We start from the raw sequence: 7,742 nt of genomic DNA, 5'->3' as shown, positions 1-7,742 counted from the left end.
CTCGAGAGCTGCTGAAGGATCAAAGATTCTCATTACGACTCGGCAATAAGTTTTAAGTATTGTGTAAATCTGGTTTTAAACGCACAATGCTAAGATAATTAATAGATTCTGCGCATGTGCGGGAACTTGACTCTTAAAATTCCGATAAAATATAGAAATATTTTAAATTTATATTATTGTTTTGAAATATATGATTTGGAATGATTCATAGTAACTCTATGAATAATGGAGAAATAAAGATAAAATTTATTTAAAAAAAAGAAAAATTATAAATTATTTGTCGATCTCGAGGTTCGAACAGAATACCAGCAAAATACAATGACACACCCTGCCGATCTAGCCACCAATACTCGTACCTCGAGAGTTTCTGAATGGTCAAAGACTCTCATTACGACTCGGCAATAAGTTTTAAGTATTGTGTAAATCTGGTTTTAAAAGCACAATGCTAAGACAATTAATAGATTCTGCGCATGTGCGGGAACTTGACTCTTAAAATTCCGATAAAATATAGAAATATTTTAAATTTATATTATTGTTTTGAAATATATGATTTGGAATGATTCATAGTAACTCTATGAATAATGGAGAAATAAAGATAAAATTTATTTTAAAAAAAGAAAAATTATAAATTATTTGTCGATCTCGAGATTCGAACAGAAGAAAAGCAAAATACAATGACACAACCTGCCGATCTAGACACCAAGACTCGTACCTCGAGAGCTGCTGAAGGGTCAAAGATTCTCATTACGACTCGGGAATAAGTTTTAAGTATTGTGTAAATCTGGTTTTAAAAGCACACTGCTAAGAATATTAATACATTCTGCGCATGTGCGGGAACTTGACTCTTAAAATTCCGATAAAATATAGAAAAATATTAAATTTATAATATTGTTTTGAAATATATGATTTGGAATTATTCATAGTAACTCTATGAATAATGGAGAAATAAAGATAAAATTTATTTAAAAAAAAGAAAAATTATAAATTATTTGTCGATCTCGAGATTCGAACAGAATACCAGCAAAATACAATGACACACCATGCCGATCTAGCCACCAAGACTCGTACCTCGAGAGTTTCTGAATGGTCAAAGACTCTTATTACGACTCGGCAATAAGTTTTAAGTATTGTGTAAATCTTGTTTTAAAAGCACAATGCTAAGAAGATTAATAGATTCTGCGCCTGTGCGGGAACTTGATTCTTAAAATTCCGATAAAATATAGAAATATTTTAAATTTATAATATTGTTTTGAAATATATGATTTGGAATGATTCATAGTAACGCTATGAATAATGGAGAAATATAGATAAAATTTATTTTAAAAAAAGAAAAATTATAAATTATTTGACGATCTCGAGATTCGAACAGAAGACCAGCAAAATACAATGACACACCCTGCCGATCTAGCCACCAAGACTCGTACCTCGAGAGCTGCTGAAGGGTCAAAGATTCTCATTACGACTCGGCAATAAGTTTTAAGTATTGTGTAAATCTGGTTTTAAAAGCACACTGCTAAGAATATTAATAGATTCTGCGCATGTGCGGGAACTTGACTCTTAAAATTCCGATAAATTATAGAAATATTTTAAATTTATAATATTGTTTTGAAATATATGATTTGAATTGATTCATAGTAACGCTATGAATAATGGAGAAATATAGATAAAATTTATTTAAAAAAAAAGAAAAATTATAAATTATTTGTCGATCTCGAGATTCGAACAGAAGACCAGCAAAATACAATGACACACCCTGCCGATCTAGCCACCAAGACTCGTACCTCGAGAGCTGCTGAAGGGTCAAAGATTCTCATTACGACTCGGCAATAAGTTTTAAGTATTGTGTAAATCTGGTTTTAAAAGCACACTGCTAAGAATATTAATAGATTCTGCGCATGTGCGGGAACTTGACTCTTAAAATTCCGATAAAATATAGAAATATTTTAAATTTATAATATTGTTTTGAAATATATGATTTGGAATGATTCATAGTAACTCTATGAATAATGGAGAAATAAAGATAAAATTTATTTAAAAAAAAGAAAAATTATAAATTATTTGTCGATCTCGAGATTCGAACAGAATACCAGCAAAATACAATGACACACCATGCCGATCTAGCCACCAAGACTCGTACCTCGAGAGTTTCTGAATGGTCAAAGACTCTTATTACGACTCGGCAATAAGTTTTAAGTATTGTGTAAATCTTCTTTTAAAAGCACAATGCTAAGAAGATTAATAGATTCTTCGCGTGTGCGGGAACTTGATTCTTAAAATTCCGATAAAATATAGAAATATTTTAAATTTATAATATTGTTTTGAAATATATGATTTGGAATGATTCATAGTAACGCTATGAATAATGGAGAAATATAGATAAAATTTATTTTAAAAAAAGAAAAATTATAAATTATTTGTCGATCTCGAGATTCGAACAGAAGACCAGCAAAATGCAATGACACACCCTGCCGATCTAGCCACCAAGACTCGTACCTCGAGAGCTTCTGAAGGGTCAAAGATTCTCATTACGACTCTGCAATAAGTTTTAAGTATTGTGTAAATCTGGTTTTAAAAGCACAATGCTAAGATAATTAATAGATTCTGCGCATGTGCGGGAACTTGACTCTTAAAATTCCGATAAAATATAGAAATATATTAAATTTATAATATTGTTTTGAAATATATGATTTGGAATCATTCATAGTAACTCTATGAATAAAGGAGAAATAAAGATAAAATTTATTTTAAAAAAAGAAAAATTATAAATTATTTGTCGATCTCGAGATTCGAACAGAAGACCTGCAAAATACAATGACACACCCTGCCGATCTAGACACCAAGACTCGTCCCTCGAGAGCTGCTGAAGGGTCAAAGATTCTCATTACGACTCGGGAATAAGTTTTAAGTATTGTGTAAATCTGGTTTTAAAAGCACACTGCTAAGATAATTAATAGATTCTGCGCATGTGCGGGAACTTCACTCTTAAAATTCCGATAAAATATAGAAATATATTAAATTTATAATATTGTTTTGAAATATATGATTTGGAATGATTCATAGTAACTCTATGAATAATGGAGAAATAAAGATAAAATTTATTTAAAAAAAAGAAAAATTATAAATTATTTGTCGATCTCGAGATTCGAACAGAATACCAGCAAAATACAATGACACACCATGCCGATCTAGCCACCAAGACTCGTACCTCGAGAGTTTCTGAATGGTCAAAGACTCTTATTACGACTCGGCAATAAGTTTTAAGTATTGTGTAAATCTTGTTTTAAAAGCACAATGCTAAGAAGATTAATAGATTCTGCGCGTGTGCGGGAACTTGATTCTTAAAATTCCGATAAAATATAGAAATATTTTAAATTTATAATATTGTTTTGAAATATATGATTTGGAATGATTCATAGTAACGCTATGAATAATGGAGAAATATAGATAAAATTTATTTTAAAAAAAGAAAAATTATAAATTATTTGTCGATCTCGAGATTCGAACAGAAGACCAGCAAAATACAATGACACACCCTGCCGATCTAGCCACCAAGACTCGTACCTCGAGAGCTGCTGAAGGGTCAAAGATTCTCATTACGACTCGGCAATAAGTTTTAAGTATTGTGTAAATCTGGTTTTAAAAGCACACTGCTAAGAATATTAATAGATTCTGCGCATGTGCGGGAACTTGACTCTTAAAATTCCGATAAATTATAGAAATATTTTAAATTTATAATATTGTTTTGAAATATATGATTTGAATTGATTCATAGTAACGCTATGAATAATGGAGAAATAAAGATAAAATTTATTTAAAAAAAAGAAAAATTATAAATTATTTGTCGATCTCGAGATTCGAACAGAAGACCAGCAAAATACAATGACACACCCTGCCGATCTAGCCACCAAGACTCGTACCTCGAGAGCTGCTGAAGGGTCAAAGATTCTCATTACGACTCGGCAATAAGTTTTAAGTATTGTGTAAATCTGGTTTTAAAAGCACACTGCTAAGAATATTAATAGATTCTGCGCATGTGCGGGAACTTGACTCTTAAAATTCCTATAAAATATAGAAATATTTTAAATTTATAATATTGTTTTGAAATATATGATTTGGAATGATTCATAGTAACTCTATGAATAATGGAGAAATAAAGATAAAATTTATTTAAAAAAAAGAAAAATTATAAATTATTTGTCGATCTCGAGATTCGAACAGAATACCAGCAAAATACAATGACACACCATGCCGATCTAGCCACCAAGACTCGTACCTCGAGAGTTTCTGAATGGTCGAAGACTCTTATTACGACTCGGCAATAAGTTTTAAGTATTGTGTAAATCTTGTTTTAAAAGCACAATGCTAAGAAGATTAATAGATTCTGCGCGTGTGCGGGAACATGATTCTTAAAATTCCGATAAAATATAGAAATATTTTAAATTTATAATATTGTTTTGAAATATATGATTTGGAATGATTCATAGTAACGCTATGAATAATGGAGAAATATAGATAAAATTTATTTTAAAAAAAGAAAAATTATAAATTATTTGTCGATCTCGAGATTCGAACAGAAGACCAGCAAAATACAATGACACACCCTGCCGATCTAGCCACCAAGACTCGTACCTCGAGAGCTGCTGAAGGGTCAAAGATTCTCATTACGACTCGGCAATAAGTTTTAAGTATTGTGTAAATCTGGTTTTAAAAGCACACTGCTAAGAATATTAATAGATTCTGCGCATGTGCGGGAACTTGACTCTTAAAATTCCGATAAATTATAGAAATATTTTAAATTTATAATATTGTTTTGAAATATATGATTTGAATTGATTCATAGTAACGCTATGAATAATGGAGAAATATAGATAAAATTTATTTAAAAAAAAAGAAAAATTATAAATTATTTGTCGATCTCGAGATTCGAACAGAAGACCAGCAAAATACAATGACACACCCTGCCGATCTAGCCACCAAGACTCGTACCTCGAGAGCTGCTGAAGGGTCAAAGATTCTCATTACGACTCGGCAATAAGTTTTAAGTATTGTGTAAATCTGGTTTTAAAAGCACACTGCTAAGAATATTAATACATTCTGCTTATATGCGGGAACTTGACTCTTAAAATTCCGATAAAATATAGAAAAATATTAAATTTATAATATTGTTTTGAAATATATGATTTGGAATGATTCATAGTAACTCTATGAATAATGGAGAAATAAAGATAAAATTTATTTAAAAAAAAGAAAAATTATAAATTATTTGTCGATCTCGAGATTCGAACAGAAGACCAGCAAAGTACAATGACACACCCTGCCGATCTAGCCACCAAGACTCGTACCTCGAGAGCTGCTGAAGGGTCAAAGATTCTCATTACGACTCGGCAATAAGTTTTAAGTATTGTGTAAATCTGGTTTTAAACGCACAATGCTAAGATAATTAATAGATTCTGCGCATGTGCGGGAACTTGACTCTTAAAATTCCGATAAAATATAGAAATATATTAATTTTATAATATTGTTTTGAAATATATGATTTGGAATGATTCATAGTAACTCTATGAATAATGGAGAAATAAAGATAAAATTTATTTAAAAAAAAGAAAAATTATAAATTATTTGTCGATCTCGAGATTCGAACAGAAGAAAAGCAAAACACAATGACACTCCCTGCCGATCTAGCCACCAAGACTCGTACCTCGAGAGCTTCTGAAGGGTCAAAGATTCTCATTACGACTCTGCAATAAGTTTTAAGTATTGTGTAAATCTGGTTTTAAAAGCACAATGCTAAGATAATTAATAGATTCTGCGCATGTGCGGGAACTTGACTCTTAAAATTCCGATAAAATATAGAAATATATTAAATTTATAATATTGTTTTGAAATATATGATTTGGAATCATTCATAGTAACTCTATGAATAATGGAGAAATAAAGATAAAATTTATTTTAAAAAAAGAAAAATTATAAATTATTTGTCGATCTCGAGATTCGAACAGAAGACCTGCAAAATACAATGACACACCCTGCCGATCTAGACACCAAGACTCGTACCTCGAGAGCTGCTGAAGGGTCAAAGATTCTCATTACGACTCGGGAATAAGTTTTAAGTATTGTGTAAATCTGGTTTTAAAAGCACACTGCTAAGATAATTAATAGATTCTGCGCATGTGCGGGAACTTCACTCTTAAAATTCCGATAAAATATAGAAATATATTAAATTTATAATATTGTTTTGAAATATATGATTTGGAATGATTCATAGTAACTCTATGAATAATGGAGAAATAAAGATAAAATTTATTTAAAAAAAAGAAAAATTATAAATTATTTGTCGATCTCGAGATTCGAACAGAAGACCTGCAAAATACAATGACACACCCTGCCGATCTAGCCACCAAGACTCGTACCTCGAGAGCTGCTGAAGGGTCAAAGATTCTCATTATGACTCGGCAATAAGTTTTAAGTATTGTGTAAATCTGGATTTAAAAGCACAATGCTAAGATAATTAATAGATTCTGCGCATGTGCGGGAACTTCACTCTTAAAATTCCGATAAAATATAGAAATATATTAAATTTATAATATTGTTTTGAAATATATGATTTGGAATGATTCATAGTAACTCTATGAATAATGGAGAAATAAAGATAAAATTTATTTAAAAAAAAAAAAATTATAAATTATTTGTCGATCTCGAGATTCGAACAGAATACCAGCAAAATACAATGACACACCATGCCGATCTAGCCACCAAGACTCGTACCTCGAGAGTTTCTGAATGGTCAAAGACTCTTATTACGACTCGGCAATAAGTTTTAAGTATTGTGTAAATCTTGTTTTAAAAGCACAATGCTAAGAAGATTAATAGATTCTGCGCGTGTGCGGGAACTTGATTCTTAAAATTCCGATAAAATATAGAAATATTTTAAATTTATAATATTGTTTTGAAATATATGATTTGGAATGATTCATAGTAACGCTATGAATAATGGAGAAATATAGATAAAATTTATTTTAAAAAAAGAAAAATTATAAATTATTTGTCGATCTCGAGATTCGAACAGAAGACCAGCAAAATACAATGACACACCCTGCCGATCTAGCCACCAAGACTCGTACCTCGAAAGCTGCTGAAGGGTCAAAGATTCTCATTACGACTCGGCAATAAGTTTTAAGTATTGTGTAAATCTGGTTTTAAAAGCACACTGCTAAGAATATTAATAGATTCTGCGCATGTGCGGGAACTTGACTCTTAAAATTCCGATAAATTATAGAAATATTTTAAATTTATAATATTGTTTTGAAATATATGATTTGAATTGATTCATAGTAACTCTATGAATAATGGAAAAATAAAGATAAAATTTATTTAAAAAAAAGAAAAATTATAAATTATTTGTCGATCTCGAGGTTCGAACAGAATACCAGCAAAATACAATGACACACCCTGCCGATCTAGCCACAAAGACTCGTACCTCGAGAGTTTCTGAATGGTCAAAGACTCTCATTACGACTCGGCAATAAGTTTTAAGTATTGTGTAAATCTGGTTTTAAAAGCACAATGCTAAGAAGATTAATAGATTCTGCGCGTGTGCGGTAACTTGATTCTTAAAATTCCGATAAAATACAGAAATATTTTAAATTTATAATATTGTTTTGAAATATATGATTTGGAATGATTCATAGTAACGCTATGAATAATGGAGAAATATAGATAAAATTTATTTTAAAAAAAGAAAA

The sequence above is a fragment of the Argiope bruennichi genome, chromosome 6 (assembly GCF_947563725.1).
Source record: "Argiope bruennichi chromosome 6, qqArgBrue1.1, whole genome shotgun sequence".
Taxonomy (NCBI): Eukaryota; Metazoa; Arthropoda; class Arachnida; order Araneae; family Araneidae; genus Argiope; species Argiope bruennichi.
This window is presented reverse-complemented; position numbering follows the sequence as displayed.